Source organism: Rattus norvegicus, chromosome 1 (assembly GCF_021556685.1).
Source record: "Rattus norvegicus strain SHRSP/BbbUtx chromosome 1, alternate assembly SHRSP_T2T, whole genome shotgun sequence".
NCBI classification, from domain to species: Eukaryota; Metazoa; Chordata; class Mammalia; order Rodentia; family Muridae; genus Rattus; species Rattus norvegicus.
The window spans coordinates 32,290,829-32,308,328 of NC_141534.1; the positions used below are offsets into that span (position 1 = coordinate 32,290,829).

The 17,500-nt window shown below is 39.6% G+C and overlaps 1 long non-coding RNA gene across 1 annotated transcript in view; it reads left to right on the forward strand.

Annotated features, from left to right (window-relative positions):
• Nucleotides 1–16,322, forward strand: part of LOC147996675 (uncharacterized) — a 36,695-nt gene extending 20,373 nt beyond the window's left edge. The window contains exon 5 of the long non-coding RNA XR_015654348.1: nucleotides 14,265–16,322. This is a non-coding gene — a long non-coding RNA (uncharacterized LOC147996675). The remainder of the gene's footprint in view (nucleotides 1–14,264) is intronic.
• Nucleotides 16,323–17,500: the final 1,178 nt, after the last annotated feature.

Genomic DNA, 17,500 nt, shown 5'->3' on the forward strand with positions numbered 1-17,500 from the left:
GCAAAACTGGAAAATCTGGAGGAAATGGACAATTTTCTAGACAAATACCAGGTACCAAAGTTAAATTACGACCAGATAAACCATCTAAACAAAACCATAACTCCTAAAGTCTCCCAAACAAAAAGAGCCCAGGACCAGAAAGGTTTAGTGTAGAATTCTCTCAAACCTGCATAGAAGACTTCATACCAATACTGTCCAAACTATTTCACAAAATAGAAACGGAAGGAGCACTACTGAATTCCTTTTAAGAAGCCACAATTATGCTTATACCTAAACCAAATAAAGACCCAACAAAAAAAGACCAATTTCTCTTATGAATATCGATGCAAAAATACTGTATAAAATTCTCTCAAACAGAATTCAAGAATGCATCAAAATGATCATCCATCATGATCAAGCAGGCTTCAACCCAGGGATGCAGGAATGGTTCAACATACAGAAACCCATTGAGGAGAGATATTAAGGAATAGTGATTGTTGCTTCCTGTTATTTTTGTTGTTAGAGGTGGAATTATGCTTGTGTGTCTCTATTCTTTTGGTGTTATTGCAAGGAGATTACTTTCTTGCTTTTTCTAAGATGTAGTTTACCTCCTTGTGTTTAAGTTTTCCTTCTGTTATCCTTTATAGGGATAGATTTATAGAAAGATATTGTGTAAATTTGGTTTTGTCAAGGAATATCTTGGTTTCTCCATCTATGTTAATTGAGAATTTTGCTGGATACAGTAACCTGGGTTGGTATTTGTGTTCTCTTAGGGTCTGTATGACATCTCTCCAGGATCTTCTGGCTTTCATAGACTCTGGTGAGAAGTCTGGTGTAATTCTGATAGGTCTGCCTTTATATGTTACTTGACCTTTTTCCCTTACCACTTTTAATATTCTTTCTTTGTTTTGTGCATTTGGTGTTTTGACTATTATGTGACAAGAGGAATTTCTTTTCTGGTCCAAACTATTTGGAGTTCTGTAGGCTTCTTGTATGTCCTAGGTTTTCTATCTCCAGGGTTGTCTCCCTTTGTGATTTCTTTATTGTTTCTATTTCCATTTTTAAATCCTGGGTAGTTTTGTTCAATTCCTTTACCCGTTTGGTTTTGTTTTCCTGCAATTCTTTAAGGCATTTTTGTGTTTTCTCTTTAAGGACTTCCACTTGCTTACTTGTGTTGTCCTGCATGTCTTTAAGGGAGTTATTTATTTCCTTCTTAAAGTCTTCTATCATCATCATAAAATGCAATATTAAATCCAAGTCTTGCTTTTCCAGTGTGCTTGTATATCCAGTATTTGTTTTGGTGGGAGAACTGGGCTCTGATAATGTCAAGTATTCTTGGTTTCTGACGCTTTGTTTCCTGAGCTTGCCTCTTGCCATTAGATTGTCTCTGGTATTAGCTTGTCTTGCTTTCTCTGACAGTGGCTTGACCCTCCTATAGGCCTGTGTGTCAGCACTCCTGTAGACCTGTTTTATTTCAGCCTGATCTGGGAACAGAGATCTGCTTCTGGGTTTGTGTGATCTGAAATCTCTGGGCACAGAATATTTGGCCTTACCTCTGCTCTCAGGTGTGTCCTGATTATAGAATATTTTTGGTGAAAGTCTAGGCAGAAACCTGGAAACAGGCAATGAAACAGTCTATAGAGGAATAATACCTACTAGATTTCTCACAATGGTGTATTCATCTTGCTTTCTGATGTATTCCGCTGCTGCCTGTCCAGGGATCACAACACCCACAATCATCTAGGCCTTTCCATGTCAACTATTAATCATGAAAACATCCCAGAAGCCTAATTATAAGTTAGCCTGATGGGAATGCTTTCTTGATGGAGCTTCTGTCTTCCCAGATGATGTCAGTTGTGTCATACAGGCACAATATGAGTCAGCAGACCTCCAAGAAGAATACAGACTGGCTCAGTTAAGGTCACGTACAGCATCAGGTAAGCCAGGCCAGCCTCACCTATGTATCCTCCAGTATTAGATGGAGTTATTGCTGATGCAGAAAGGTTCTCCATGATGGCAGCTTTTGCATATTCCTGACACAGCAACGTAAAGGTGTCATTTTACTATACTCTTTGACTTGTCTACTTTCTATTTCGTTGCAATCTAGTTTAAGATTTTTCTCTGCCTTCTCCATCCACCAGTTCCCTGACAAATTCTTTTCCTAATTGGATATTTTATGCATTTACATTTCAAATGCCATCCCTTTTCCTGTTTTCCCCCTCTCCCATTCCCTCCCCCTGCTTCTATGAGGATGCTCCTTCTCCCACCCACCCATTCCCACCTCAACACCCTGGCATTCCCCTACACTGAGGAGAGGAGCCTTCACAGGACCAAGGGCTTCTCCTCCTATTAATGCCAGACAATGCCATCCTCTGCTACATATATGGCTGGAGCCATGGACCCCTCCATGTGAATTCTTTGTTGGTTTAGTCCCTTGGGGCTCTTGAGAGCCTGGTTGGTTGACATTGTTGTTCTTCCTATGGGGTTGCAAAGCCCTTCAGATCCTTCAATCCTTTCTTTAACTCCTCTATTGGGGTCCCCGTGCTCAGTCTGATGGTTAGCTGGAAGCACCCTCATCTGTATCAGTAATGCTCTGACAGAGTTTATCACAAGACATCAGGCTCCTGACAGCAAGTACTTCTTGGCATAAGCAATAGTGACTGGTTTTGGTAGGTGCATATGGGATGGATGCCCAGGTGGGGCAGTAAATTGTATCTTGGGTATTCTGAGCTTTTGGCCTAATATCCACTTATCAGTGAGTGCATACCATGTATGGTCTTTTGTGACTGGGTTACCTCACTCAGGATGATTTTTTTTTCTTGTTGTATCCATTTGCCTAAGAATTACATGAAGTCATTATTTTTAATAGTTGAGTAGTACACAATTGTGTAGATGTGCCACATTTTCTGTATCCATTCTTCTGTTGAAAGACATCTGGTTTCTTTCAAGCTTCTGGCTATTATAAATAAGGCTGCTATGAACATAGTGGAGCAAATGTCCTTGTTATATGTTGAAGCATCTATTGGGTATATGCCTAGGAATGGTATGGCTGAGTCCATAGTAGTACTATGTCCAAATTTTCAGAGGAACTGCCAGACTGCTTTCCAGAGTAGTTGTACCAGCTTGCAATCCCACCAACAATGGGGGAGTGTTCCTCTTTCTCCACTTCCTTGCCAGTATCATCATCTGCATTTTTGATCTTAGCCATTCTGACTGGTGTGATGTGGAATCTCAGGGTGGCTTTGACTTGCATTTTGCTGATGACTAAGGATTTTGAACATTTCTTTAGGTGTTCCTTGGCTCTTCAATATTTCTCAGTTGAGAATTTTTTGTTTAGCCCTGTACCCCAATTTTAATAGGATTACATGGTTCTCTGGAGTCTAACTTCTTGAGAATATATCTATATCTACATACACACAGACTTTGTGTGTGTGTGTGTGTGTGTGTGTGTGTATTAGACATGAGCCCTGTATTCTATTGGATGTAAGATTGGTAAAGATCTTCTCCCAATCTGTTGGTTGCCATTTTGTCCTAATGACAGTATCCTTTGTCTTACAGAAGCTTTGCAATTTTATAAGGTCCCATTTGTTGATTCTTGATCTTAGAACATGAGCCATTGGTGTTCTGATCAGGAAAATTTCCCCTGTGCCTATGTGTTCAAGGCTCTTCCCCAATTTATCTTCTTTTTTTTTTTTTTTCGGAACTGGGGACCGAACCCAGGGCCTTGTGGTTGCTAGACAAGCACTCTACCACTGAGCTAAATCCCCAACCCCCCCAATTTATCTTCTAATAGTTTCAGTGTATCTGGTTTTATGTGAAAGTCCTTGATCCACTATGACTTGAGCTTTGTATAGGGAGATAAGAATTGATGGATTTGTATTCTTCTACATGCTCACCATCAGTTGAATAAGCACCATTTGTTAAAACTATTATCTTTTTTTCTACTGGATGCTTTTAGCTCCTTTGTCAAAGATCAAGTGACCATAGGTGTGTGGGATCATTTCTGGGTCTTCAATTCTATTTCATTGATCTACCTGCCTGTCTCTGTACCAATACCATGAAGTTTTTATCGTGATTGCTCCGTAATAAAGTTTGAGGTCAAGGATGGAGAGTCCCCCAGAAGTTGTTTTATTGTTGAGAATAGTTTTCGCTCTCCTGGAATTTTTGTTATTCCAAATGAATTTGCAAATTGCTCTTTTTAATTCTATGAAGAATTGAGTTGGAATTTTGATGTGGATTGCATTGAATCTGTTGATTGCTTTTGGCAAGATGACCATTTTTACAATATTAATCCTGCCAATCCATGAGCATGGGAGGTCTTTCCATCTTCTGAGATCTTCTTCAATTTCTTTCTTCAGAGACTTGAAGTTCTTGTCATACAGATCTTTCACTTGCTTGTCTAGAGTCACACCAAGGTATTTTATATTATTTGTGACTATTATGAAGGATGTCATTTCCTTAATTTCCAGCCTGTTTATTCTTTGAGTAGAGGAAGGCTTCTGATTTGTTAGAATTAATTTTATATCCAGCCACTTTGCAGAAGTTTTTTTTTTTTTTTTATCAGCCATAGGAGTTCTTTGGGAGGAATTTTTGGGGTCAATTAACTATACTATATCATCTGTAAATAGTGATTTTTGACTTACCAATTTGTATCCCTTTGACCTCTTTTTGTTGTCTAATTGCTCTGGCTAGGACTTCAAGTACTTTATTAAATAGGTAGGGAAAGAGTGGACAGCCTTGTCTAGTCCCTGATTTTAGTGGGATTGCTTCATGTTTCTCTCCATTTAGTTTGATGCTGTATATTGCTTTTACTATGTTTAGGTATGGACCTTGAATTCCTGATCTTTCCAAGATTTTTAACATGAAGGGGTGTTGAATTTTGTCAAATGCTTTCTTAGCATCTAATGAGATAAATATGTGGTTTTTAGCTTTGAGTTTGTTTATGTAGTGGATTACATTGATGGATTTCCGTATATTGAAGCATTCCTACATCCCTGGGATGAAGCCTACTTGATCATGGTGAATGATTGTTTTTATGTGCTCTTAGATTTGGTTTTCAAGAATTTTATTCAGTATTTCTACATTGACATTAATAAGGGAAACTGGTCTAAAGTTCTCTTTCTTTGTTGGCTCTATGTTTTTAGGTATAAGCATAATTGTTCCTTCTTCTATTTTCTGAAATAGTTTGAATTGTATTGATATTTGGTCTTCTTTGAAGGTCTGATATAATTCCACACTAAACCCATCTGGATCTGGTCCTATGATCTTTTTTATTTATTTTATTTTTTTTATTTTTATTTTTTTTTTTGGTTGGGAGACTTTTAATGACTGCTTCTATTTCTATTTCTTTAGGAGTTATGGGATTGTTCATATGGTTTATCTGATCCTGATTTAACTTTGGTACCTGGTATCTGTCTAGAAAATTGTCCATTTAGTCCAGATTTTATAGTTTTGTTGAATATAGTGTTCTGTAGTAGGATGTGATAATTTTTTGAATTTCCTTAGTTTCTGTTGTTATGTATCCCCTTTCATTTCTGATATTGTTAATTTGCATACTGTCTCTGTGCCCTCTGGTTAGTCTGGCTAAGGTTTACCTATCTTGTTCATATTCTCAAAGAACCAGCTCCTGGTTTTGTTGATTCTTTGCATAGTTCTTTTTGTTTCTATTTGGTTGATTTCAGCTCTGAGTATGGTTATGTCCTGCAGTCTACTCCTCTTGGGTGTATTGGCTTCTTTTTGTTCTAGAGCTGTCAGTTGTGCTGATTCTTTACACTGTATCTCTTTCCTTGTGAAGGCTGTGCCTCATCCCTCACCTCTTCACTGAAGCCCGTAGGCTTTCATAAATATACTTTCTACTTTTCTCCTCATCGTTATCAAAAAGTTTAGTGTTTTAATCTGCATTTTCAGTGCATTAAAATTCATGGTGGAATTGTCAACATATAATTAACATTACATGGTTTTAATCTTTATCAGGTGGTCTGGAAATTACATTCCTCCCTCCTGAGAGATATTTTTTTTTCATTGCATTTTCTTTGTTTGGCTTAAGGGATTTCTCAAGCACCCTCCTTCCCAACGTTTACACAAAACTCTGCAAGCACAGAACACAGAATGTCTTGATTTCATTTCTCTTGAATAATAACAATAGAGATTCCTTAGATTCAAGGTTTATTCTTAAAAGTCCAAGTCCTAAGGCTCGAAAGATGGATCCATGCTTAAGGGTCCTTGATGTTTTTGTCAATGATCTGGATTCAGTTTTCAGGACTCACAGACTCACAGATGTCTGAAACTTCAGGAGATATGATGCCCTCTTCTGTCTTCCACTGTACTTCTGCACACATGTCATGCACATACATGCAGGCATAACATTCATATGCAAGAAATAGATGAATAAATAAACCTTGAAAAGTGTCCAGATTCTAACAGGACTCTGAGCTGAGGTAATGTAGGATTTATTTTTTTTTGCATTGTTTACTGGAAAAATATTTTCTATAAATATTCTTCCTATTATTTGCTGAAAAACAGTTAATTTTGAATATTCCAATTCATTTATATATTTGTGCTAATTAAGTACTATATTAATTAGAGTTGATTTGTACTTGTTTATATTTATATTTATACCTATATTTAAGAACCTAGATACCCTTAGACTTTCAGTTCTTTTGTTACTAAAAATTACTTGGCGGGCTGGAGAGATGGCTCAGCCGTTAAAGGCTAGGCTCACAACCAAAAATAAAAATTACTTGGCTTATTTTTAACCCTTTGTGTGTGTATATATATGTATATATTTATTACATTTCATCAATATATATTGTATTTCAAATGTAAACATATATACATATACACATATATCATGTTGAAAGTTTGGCTAAATTTCTGCTGCAGATTGTATTAGTTTTCTTCTTGTTGCTGTGATGAGATACCATGAGCAGAAGGTGTTTATTTGGGCTTATGCTTCCTGATAACAAGTCCATAATGGTGAAGAAAGTCAGGCATCAACCTGGGGCAGGAACCTGAGAGGTCATATCTCATTCTCACACAGGAAGCCAAGAAAACGAATTGGAATAGCGTGAGATATAAACCCTCAAAGGCAACACCAAGTACTGTACAGGACTGAAATTCCTAAAGATTCCACAACTTCCACAGACAGACAAAACTCAGACATACAGACAACACCACCATGAAGGGATGAAGTACATAATTACATGAACCTAAATGGGTATATCTCATTCAAACCACTATAGGATGATGATGCATTTGAAAGAGCTGCTGACATTTAATAATATAATATAGATGTACTAAGTCAGCATACCACAGAAATTACTAATTATCCGTGTTTATCACTATACTCTTCACAATACTCAATAAACAGAAAGAGCAGGAATGCCCATCGGCAGATGTAAAGATAATGAAAACATGGTTTATATGTGCAATGGAGATATGTTTTGCTATACAGAATAATAAAATGATATCATCTTTATAGAAAGGACAGAAAACATTGTGTTATATGAAATAAATTTTACTAATAAAGTCAAAGACTGTATTTCCCTTCACACTTGAAATCTAGAATAATGCTTATAAAATTTTATTTTTTTCCTATTGTAGTTTGGTTGAGAAGTAGCCTCCATAGGTTCTACTATCTCAGGGAGGATTAGGAAATACAGCCTTGCGGGGGAAAATATTTCAAGGTTGTGGGCTTTGGGAGTGTATAGTCTCACCTCACTTTCAGTGTGGTCTCTGTTTCATGATTGCACATGAAGATGAGAATTCTCAGCACTGTGCCTTCCAAATGCTGCATCCTCTCCCTCCAAGATGGGTTCTTATCATTCTGGAACTATGAGTCTAAAACACAATTTCAGCTCACTTCTGTGCCCTTATGGACTCCCCTCTAGAACCACAAGTCAAAATAAATGCTTTCTTCTCATGGTTCTTCACTATGGCAACAGAAGCAAAACTAATACAATCTTCAGTAGAAATTCAACCAGACTTACAGTAGAAGTCTTATTCTGTGGAAATGGAGATGCAAAAGATCTAAAATCTAAGAAAAAAATTTTGAACAAGTTTTCTTTTGTAATTTTTTTTAACCATGATGTTTATCAGTGGAAACAAAAAGTAAGTAATGTATATAGGATGTGAAGGTAGTGAAGTTGATCTGGAGTGGACTATGAGAGGAAGAAGTCTAAGGGGGAGGGAACTATGGAATGTGTGGCGTGGAAGCAGGGGAGGGCTACTTAGTGGGAAGGAGGAGATCAGAAAAGGTGGGAAGAACAGATTGGGTGAGTGAACCACGGACCAAGCATAACGATGACTTCTTTTGGCTGGCTTCTGGAGCCAATGGCTTATGTGGGTCCTCATCTCATTCCCAGATCCAGGAAGAGCTGTGGATACCTGGACTATCCACTGACTCTTAGGACACAGAGCTACTTTCAAACTTTTCAGGAATGGAAACACACTGAAAGACTCGAGATGACCCTCTGCTCTTAAAATTTAAAGGTCTTATTAGTCACATTGATTAACATATTGATAGCTCAAGTTCCAAGCAATAGTTTACTTCTGGAATGAGTCCTTAGTCAAGTGATTGTTTACTTGAAAGTGGTGATTCGCTTGCATCTGGTTGCACAGACTACCAGTCCCAGTTCCTTGGCAGAAGGATATAAAATCTGAGATAGTCTGGGTAGCTTGATGAAATTTGTATTTAAAATTTTAAAAAAGAGATTGTTGGAGGGTTACAGATCTTATTCACTGATAGTGTGTTTGACTAGTAACTACAAGGTTTGGACTTAATTTCCATTATCAAAACAAAAAAAAAAGGAAGAAAAGAAGAAAAATGTTCTTTGAATTTCCTAATATTTTACTTTGTGTGAGGGCTAATTTTTTTATATCAACTTTACACCAGTAGACTTATTTGAGAGGAGGGGACTAAAATTGAGAAAATACTTCCACAAGTTCAAGTTTGAGAGAAGTTCTTTAATTATTGGTATTGGAGAGCCTAGTCCATTGTGGATGGTACCATCACTGGGCTGATGGTGTTGGGTTCTGTATTGAAAGCAGGCTGAGCAAGCCATGATGAGCAAGGCAGTAAGATGCATTTCTCGACGGCCTCTGAATCAGCTCCTGCCTCCAAGTTCTGGTTCTGCTTGAGTTTCTCCAATGATGAACTATGATCTGGAAGTGTAATCCAAATAAACTTTTCTCCTCAACTTGCTTTTGGTCGTGATGTTTGATTGCAACAACTGAAACCCTAACTAGAACACGTAGTTACAGTTTGGAGATGGTGGCTGCTTCCTACTGAATGGGCATGTACACACAGGGGTGGGTATCTGTAAAGCTTATAAGATTATAAGAGAACAAGGCATGTTTGGAAGACTAGATGGTGTTTTGTTTTAAGATGGTTTTAGAAACCAACATTCATCCCATTTAAAGGAAGCCACCTGCAATGACAAGTTCTTCTACAGTGAGCTTCCCTCCTTTTGTCTTCGAATAAATGCATCCAATTTATGTTCATTATCAAATTTGTCACCTTAGAATCATTCATGATTTAGTATGCCTTTGTACTGCTGTTGGTTCAGTAGTGGTGACCACTACAGTGTTTATTGGCAATTGTATCTTCTTTTACCAGATTTCTAATCAGATTGCCTAGAAATTTATTAATTTTGTTGATTGTTTTTATAAAAAGCATCAGATTAAAACAATTACATGCATTAAATTTCTATTTTATTGATTTCTTCTCTTCAGCTTACTATTGTACTTTCTCTGATGTTCTTCAGAGTTAGAAATCTCTCCCTTTTTTTCACCCAAAGGGACAAGACATGGATCGCTGTCACAGGACATAGCCCTCTGTTTGTCTTCTTTCTGAGACTTGCTTTCTTGTGCTTATGGGGACAGTCTGGCCTGCTTCCCTCAACCACCTGCCAACTTCCTGTGACTGACTAGCACCATTGTTATGTAGGGCTAGACTTTGGACAATGATACAAGGGTTCAGAGCACAGGCTTATAGGATGTTTAGTTTTGAAATTTCTACTTAGAAGGACATAAACCTCTCATGGTGAAATCCCAGAAAGCTTCAGTTGCCCACATGCAATGGAGATTCGAGTTGCAACTGGGCTTGATCATTATGCATGAATAGAAAAGCACAATTTATAACATCTAAAATATTTGTTGTTTTTAATTCCATGTATGTGAGTGTGGTTCTGTGGGCCGCAGAAGAGGATATCAGATTCCCTGGAGCTTGACTTTCTTAAGCACTGGAGCAATCTTTCCAGACCCCTACTCTATAATATTTACAAAATATAATATAATATTTATAATACCCCATATTCTTGGGATATGTCAAAGAAGAAGAAAGAGACTTCTCACTATTATTGAGGATGTCATTATCTTCCTTCGGAAGGCCCTCTATACCCTTTGCCACTCCACTTGGTAATCTAGGGCTGAGATGTGCTCGGGGAGGTGAGGCCCTGGGTTGCATATGGCCATGTATAGTCTTATATGGTCATGTTCACTGATGGCCTCCTGGGTGGTAAAAAGCAACTTACTACAGAGATGGAGAATCTCAGTCAGCATCTTAGCTCTGGAGAGAAGTCAGACAATGATAGGATCTGGCTTACTAGCAAGGAATCTATCAAAATTAGAACATGTAGATAATATTGCCACTCAAACTATGTAGTACTTATAGGGTAACATCTAGGAAACATTAGAGAAATTAAAATATAGAAATAACTGCAGAGACCTGCCATGCTCTTTGCGGTCAGGAAGTGAGATACAACGACACACAGAGAGAGTTTATGAACCTTAAAAGTAGACGAGCAGCACACTCAGGGCACGGCAGCACAATCTGGTAAGAATGGAGTGGGGAAAGGAGAAGTTTCTACTGCAGTGTGAAGCACACTTCAGCCTTGGGGGCTTGGGGAGAGGTGCTACAGTGGGCATGCACAAGTGGCTGTGGTGACATTCGATTCTGCACTCTCAGAGGGTGGATCACTGTTCAAGGTCTTCCCTAGGTACTCAGTTTCCTGTCTATATCCTCGCATGTATCCTGTTTGCCGGATTCTCTACTAGTGTCCTTTCCCTCTCTGACTACATTGAGCTGACAGTGGGAAGCAAGGAGCCTCCCAGCCAGCTCGATTACACCAATGGAACTGTTATCCTAGGAATGCCTGCAGCCTTCAGCACTGTCTGTGACTCTACCACTGCGAGACACAGGTCCCCACACTGCCCCATCTTAGCTTGAACTTTTTTAGAGGAGAGAGTTACCCATTTATGTAACTGGGGAGATTAGGGCAAGTCTACCTGACATCATCATGGGAGTCTTAGGCCCCAGCAAATTGCCCAGTAAACTGCATCCTAGTGCAAATAATTAATGACAGAAGAAAGACAGCCAGGAACAGTGAAGCTGCCAATTGGGATAGCTATGGAGGAATTAAAATTCCAAAGTACACATACACATACCACATATACACAGACACACATACCACATATATACATATACATACCACGCACATATAAGCACTCAGAATACATATATATATAATATATACACACATATAACAATATACACACATATACATGCAACACACATATACATGAATATATATATATCACATACATATACACACTACATATATACACACATATACATATACTAGGCAAATACATATAGAATATACATATACCACATACATATATAAGCACATACCACAGACATACATGCACGACATGTGTGTACACCTACATCACATATATACACACAAACTACACACACATTATACCAAATGCACCAAACACATATACACATGAACCACTTAAACATGTGCCTAAACATGCACATACAAGCATAGATACATAACATATACACACAAACACATATACAAACATGAATATATGATAAATGCATATACATACACAGAGACACAAAAAACTACACACATATACTAAATGTACCAAATACATACATATACACAAACCATCTAAATGTGCACACGCACACACCTAGACAACATACACACAAACTTGCATACAGATATGCATACATGTATAAATATACAAGCATACATAACACAGACACATAAAACTACACATACGAAACACATACATACACACAGACACACACAAACTCCACACACACACACACACACATTCATAGACACATGCATACACACAAGCTATCTAAACATGCACACATACAGAGACACATAATACACATAAGCCAGAAATATATATATATATATATATATACATATGCACAGACATATATATATATATATATGCACAGACACAGACTCATACACACAAGCACACAAACACACTGTGCTAATTAAGTTTTGTCAACTTGACACAAGTTAAAGTCATCTGGGAAACTGAAAGTCAATAGAGAAAATGCCCCCATTACATTGGCCAGTGGTCATGCCTGAAGTGCATTTTCTTGATTAATGTGGGAGGGCCCACCTCACTGTGGGTGGTGCCAAGTCTAGGCAGTTGGTCCTGGATTAAATAAGAGAGCAGGCTGAGCAAGCCATGAAAGCAAGCCAGTCAGTAGTACTCCTCCATGGCCTCTCTGTTCCCTATTTAAGTTGCCTTTGAGCACTCAATCTCTCTCTCTCTCTCTCTCTCTCTCACACACACACACACACACACACACACACACACACACACACACACACACACCATACCAAGGCTGTATTAGGAAAAAGAAAGTGTATTAAACTTTAAACTGTGATGCCAATGGATGGCAGCTAAGCTTATCCAAACTGAATATACATGAGCATTGAAACTTGAATTGTTAAAAATAAAATTAATAGCAACACTCACTCAGATGCAAAGGTCGTAAGTGGTTATCAGCTTTTTTAAACACCCACACTAAATGTCAAATGTCATTTAGTTGTTTTGTGGAGTTGCCTTATGAATCCAGATAAAAACAGGCACTGTGCCTCGCTGGAAAGGAATCTGGCTCAAGGGGGCTGCTGGTCCCCTCAAACCAGAAAAGGAAGTAGACTCTGCAGCCTGAGGAAGGGCCCAGTCAACAGAAAGCTTATTGTGCAGGTTGAGGGCTTGAAGCTGGACTCCAGCACACAGATGAACAACTGAATGCACAGACATGTTCTTCTCCACACCCAGGAGGGAGGTGGGACAGGAGTTTCCCTGGGACTTTCTGGACTGCTACTGTGGCTAAATCTGAGAGATCTAGGTTCACACACAGGCTCAGTCTCAAAAAGCAAGGTAGAAAGAGAGGGCAGTAAGGCCTGGTCTCCACATGTGGATGTTTGAGGTAGGCTTTGTAAGAAGGTGAACACTGCCAAGCCCTTTGTCTCCAGTGCAATCAAGTCCAGTGCAAATGAAGCTTTGGTGTGCAGTGAAGCACAGGGGGTGCTATGAAGAGGCAGAGCCAGCCAGGGGATTCCTGCCTATCTAGGTCCATGTCAGTCCTGTGGAACCATGTTACTGGGCACATGGACCTGCTCGATACAGAATGTCTTTCTCAGCAGGGGTGCTTCTGTCCAGGAACCCATCTATCAGCAGTAGAGACTGACAAACTTTGTTTTCCTGATTCACTTCCCCCAGAATGCAAGCCCTACAGTGTCAGACAAATCTCAGGGCTCAAATCACAGGCCGAGGCAGAGGCAGGAAAGAACATGAGTGCCTGGTACTGGAACCTTCCTCCACAGACCAACGTAGACACAGAACAATTTTAGCATTCTAGAAGGAAGTCCTTGTTAGTCCAACTTTGAAGCCATATACTGGCATCTACTTCACAGCATCTACTCTTCCCAAAGCCCATCTTGAAAGCCCAGAGGAAAAATTTCCCCAAGGAACAGCCTTGAGGCTAAAGATTATGAAAGGGATTCCATTTCTTTCTTCCATGGACAGAATTTTTTTTTTTGGTTCTTTTTTTCGGAGCTGGGGACCGAACCCAGGGCCTTGCGCTTCCTAGGCAAGCGCTCTACCACTGAGCTAAATCCCCAACCCCCCATGGACAGACTTAGAGTAGGAGAGCGAGATAGATCAGAAAGCCTGGTGGCACAGCAATGGGACAACTGGCCTACATTCAGTGAAAGAAGACCAATGGGCTTTGGAGAAATCCATTTAAACTTCTAGCTGCATCAGCCGAAGGTGGCAACTGGGCCTGGAAAAGAAGTCATTCAATGGAGGTCAGAGGATGAGAAGGATTAAGCATTTTCTCACAGATTTCATGGTCACTGAGATGTAAAAGTGACCAAAATGACTCTCTTGGCTATAGTGACTGTCATCAATGTAACCTAGTAGTAACCTCTGTGTCTTTCTAAATCTCACAGTGACTCTTTGAGGTGGCACCCCTATGTCTCCAGGGACTGGCACTCATGATGCAAACAGAGATCAGCGGGGCTGGCAAAGCTCAGCTTTGTGACCCTCAATGTGACCCCAAGGATGCTGAAACTATTGCCTCCCAGCCAGTGTCACCCAGTTGCACTGTGAACTGTTTGGCTGAGCAGAGAAGAATCAAAGCTTTCGCATTTGACTGCACTATTTACACACAGAGCAAAGGAAAATTCAAGTTCTGTTGCTGATGCGAACAAGGAGAAAAGACTTCCAGGGCAAACGAAGATTTGAGTCTTCATCTTGATTCCAGTACCACCTGGCTCCATGACCGTCAAACCCACTTTTGCCAACCCAGCTTTTACACTGTGTATGAAACTGAGGCAGGGGGACAAATTTATCCCCAACCATTTCACAAGTCACAGAGAAAAATCTCACAAAACTATGGTTGTAGTTCTCAGCTAGATGTGTCTGAAGCCTTTGAAAGAGGGCTCTTTCACAAAGACAACTCTACTCTGAAATGGTTTTCCGTAGAACACATGGAAACAGCATTGACTACTGAACTCAACTCTTGTTGAAATCAGTGGTGACTTTTGGAAACAAGGTTTCTGAGCCTTACCAGTTTGCACAGACGCTGTCTCCACTCAACCCTTAAGAGGCTGTGTCTAGGTGGTAGATTATTGTATGACGTCATAACTACCTTGTCTCTGATAGATAGAATGGAGATCCTGTTATGGTTTGTATATGTTTGGCCAGGGAGTGGAACTGTTAGAAGGTGTGTCCCTGTTGGAGTAGGTGTGCCACTGTGGGTGTGGGATTTAAGACTCTCATGGTAGCCGCCTGGAAGTTAGTCTTCTACTAGCAGCCTTTGGATGAAGAGGTAGGACTCTCATCTCCTCTTGCACCATGACTGCCTGGATGCTGCCATGTTCCCACCTTGATGATAAAGGATTGAACCTCTGAATCTGTAAGATAGTCCCCCATTAAATGTTGTCCTTATAAGAGTTACCTTGGTTATAGTGTCTGTACATAGCTGTAAAACCCTAAGACAGAAGTTAGTACCAGGAGTGGGGGATTGCTGTGATAGGCCTGACCATGCTTTTGTTTGGAAGAATGTGGATCTGGGGACTCTGGATTTGGAAAACAGTGGAATGCTTTAAATGGGGCTTCATGTACCATCCTAGTAGGCATATGGAAGACTTTGTTGCTGAGAGTGATTTGAACTGTGTGGACCTAGCCCAAGAATTTTCACTGGAGAACTTCAGTATGTTGCCTAGAGACTGAGCCCTCGCTTGTAGGTAGAATCCTTCTGCCTTATAGTTGTTATCTGGTTATCAGATACCCACAGAGCTGCTGAGGGCAGATCATCTAACCTGGGAGATCTGTTCTGAGAGAAGCCATCATGACTGTGCAGGTGCTGAGGCATGTCAGTACATTGTGTCTTGAAATCAGATGCCATGAGGACATGGAAACAAATTGAAAACTCGTGTGGGAAAGTCGTGGTCAAATCTAGCTGTCACAAACCAGCTGGAATCAGTAACTCTAGTCTCACCCAGCCAGTGATTTCCATAATGACTCTTAGTGACAACTAAGGACCATGAGAAGGAGAATGGAAGGCTTACAAGAGAGGAAGTGAATGAGCGAGCTATGGGTAGCGCTTTAACAAAATGCCCAGCTATAAATAACTGGCTAATTAGCATACCCCAAAGAAAAAAGAATGTTAGGTATTGATGTAAGTAACTTAACCAGTATGTTTTTGTGGAAAGTGCCTTTTAATTTTGTAAAATTTATTTTTAATCAATACACAGAGGCAAAGCTCCGAAGACTAACAGATGTGGTTTCTGACACAGATATTCAGTCTACAGAACTTAAATCAGGTTAAACATACAGTATTTTCAGACATTTGTTATTTCCTAACAGTGAGGAGTTCAAGGTCCTTTGCCATAGTTTGCATATATAACTCACTGCTTTCCCTAGCCAAACACTATCATTGTCCAACTCAAAATATTTACAGCAAGTTTAGTCACCAAATAAATGTTGAAATTTTATAGAAGTAAGAACCTTTGCCTGAATTGAAGTTATATGCCTGGAGAGTCTTGGGATGTCCAATTTGCAGAATGCTGTGATATGTAAGTCAAAATCTTTTCTTATTCTGATGGAAAAGAAACTTGGCCTTAAAAGTTAATTGCAGATAACTAGTTTTATAAATCAAATTATGTACCAAGTAGCAGAGGACTAAACCAGCTACACCTATGTGGACACCATAATTAGTCAAAATCTGTCAATTTAGTGTCCTCCAAGTGATAAAGGTCAAAGACTAGTGGCTTATGTAATCTGTAACATTTGCCACATGAGACTGGGGGTTTGCGCCTTGCCTTGTCCATAGCATCTGACCATGAGCCATGTGGGAATAAATTGTTGACTTTCCCTGTAAGACATTAGCATATGTCCTTATGGCTCATAACTTCAGAAGCTCAGAGTCAAACCACAGTGGGCATGTGCTGAGAGCCAAGCACTCCACCAGCAAGGGCGAGTCCTCGATTCTAGACAACAAACCACTATGATCCCATGGAAATTCATTTAGATCCATCTACTGCCCTCAATCAATACAATTAATAGCAAGGAACACATATTTATATTGAAGATGGAGAAAGTCAATTTGCTCTGAAGATTCCAGGGTCCCTAGGATATCAGCTCTCTATTTATGCATGTTATCACCTCCATCATATTAAGAAGTGGTTTCGGTGATTTCTCAGAATTTCTCATCTGATTTCTCATGTCAGGGGAGAGTCTAATTGGATTTTTAATCCTTGACTAATCATGCTACACATGGCATGCTGGGTTCAGGTGGGACCTGGAAAGTGCTTTCCACCAACCTATTATAATCAGGCGAGCTTGCATGTAACCCGAATCTGTAGAAAAATAAAGCAGCGAGCCTTCTACTGTATAGACATTACATGAAAACAATACTCTCCTTTCTTTAACAGGAGCCCAACCCCCGCCTTTGAAGCAGCTTTGAAGTAATGGACCGCCATGGGCTATTTTCTTCTGGTTTCTATGTTTCAATACCAAGCTTGTCTCTCCTGTTTGTTTTCAGCTAATTGCCTCAAGATCTAATATGTTAGTGATGATGGGTGTCCACACACCAGTGACCTCTGCCAAAAGGAATATCGTGTGGCACAGAAGCCTGAGGAGTGGCCCCAATGGGCCAAGGATGCGGCTTGGAGGGGCTATA